The sequence below is a fragment of the Pygocentrus nattereri genome, chromosome 1 (genome assembly GCF_015220715.1).
Source record: "Pygocentrus nattereri isolate fPygNat1 chromosome 1, fPygNat1.pri, whole genome shotgun sequence".
Lineage (NCBI taxonomy): Eukaryota > Metazoa > Chordata > Actinopteri > Characiformes > Serrasalmidae > Pygocentrus > Pygocentrus nattereri.
Genome location: NC_051211.1, coordinates 17,422,111 through 17,423,761, shown reverse-complemented (window position 1 = coordinate 17,423,761; position 1,651 = coordinate 17,422,111).

Sequence of the window (1,651 nt, the reverse complement as noted above, 5' to 3'; positions counted from 1 at the left end):
TCCAGAGCCGTGTAGAGAGACCACAGCGAGCCTGGCCTCGTCCTGTTCCCCCTGTTCTATTAAAAATATGACTGCCAAACGCCAGAGGGCGCTCGCCAGCGAGTCAACAATATATGGGGTAAATGGAGCTAAACGGCTAAAAACGAAAAGGTAAAATAGTTTCAAATAACTTGCCCAGAATTTTTCTTTAATGTTGGAAAGTAGAAGGATGTGTTTAACTATAGAGTAAAGGAAACATGCGTATATTTCTCCATTTCTCTACAACAAACGGGTTTCGGGCAGGGGAACGCTAGCATTACTTCTATTGAGTGCTGATTGGTCGGCGAACAGAGCAGCTCATTGGCCGTTCGCGCTCACTGACGTCACGCACGTACACTAGGCGCCCTTTTAAAACCCTGTGACTGGAGCTCAGAAGCTCTTAAAGTGTGTTAAAATGTTTTATGCTGTTCTGTGCTGCTCTGGAGATTCATGTACTATTTACATTCCAATGTTTAAGAATTTATACAGGTAAAAAAGAAACCTACTGCGCATGTCAGGGGTCATAAACGGTGAGACAGCACTCTGTACAAGTCATCGGAAGCTATAAATTCGCACATATTTGTTTTTCAGTGCCAGATGCTCGTTAAGTAAACATGCAGAAACAATACTAATTCAGAATGATTAACGTCTTTACAAAAACTGTCCTATTTTTGCCTTTGAGCCGTCTCCGCTAATGACAGAATCCATTTTGCGGACATATCGACCAATGAAAGAAAAGGGGCGGTCCTAACGTGGGCGGTCCTGACGTGGGCGGTCTTGGCGTGGGCGGTCCTGGCGTGTGCGCTCCTGACGTGGGCGTTCTTGTTTCACCAAAGCGCCTTTCAGTTTGACTCTCTTGGGCATTTAGCCCGTCACTGTTTTAGACAGGCGAGCGCCGGGCTGCAAAATGACGCCAACACGAAAGAGAGGCTATGCGCTGTTGTAATGTGCTCTGATGCCCTAATCCCTACACCGCCCCCTACTTCCTCCAGAGAGAGAGAGAGAGAGAGAGAGAGAGAGAGAGAGAGAGAGAGAGAGAGAGAGAGAGAGAGATATGCAGTGTTACAGTAGCAAGACATTTAATTGCGCATAAACTTACATATAATAGGCAGAAATATTAATAAATTTGTCATAAATAAAAAAGAAAACTTAGAGTAGACTATGGGTGTAGTAATACAAGTGCGTCTATTTGCACATTAAACAGTATATACGACAGATTTTTGTATGCTGTATTTGTTTCGCTATGACAATTTAATATTGTAACAAATATTATATATATACGCGCACACACACACATTCACACGCACGCATACTTCCTTTTGTCAGTAGTCAAGTCACCCTACAATCTATCTATCTATCTATCTATCTATCTATCTATCTATCTATCTATCTATCTATCTATCTATCTATCTATCTGTCTGTCTGTCTGTCTGTCTGTCTAATACAAAATGTCCACAGTGAGGTTACACACTTCCTAGTCATCTATATCTACACTTATTACAGCGCTTCCAGAGGCCCCGAGTCAACTTGCGTCGCTCCCTGAATGCAGTCACTTTGATTTGGCCAATCAGAGAGCGCGCTGTGTCATTTCCTCGACCAATCGGTGCTCGGATTTGAAAAGGGGGCTGGCCCG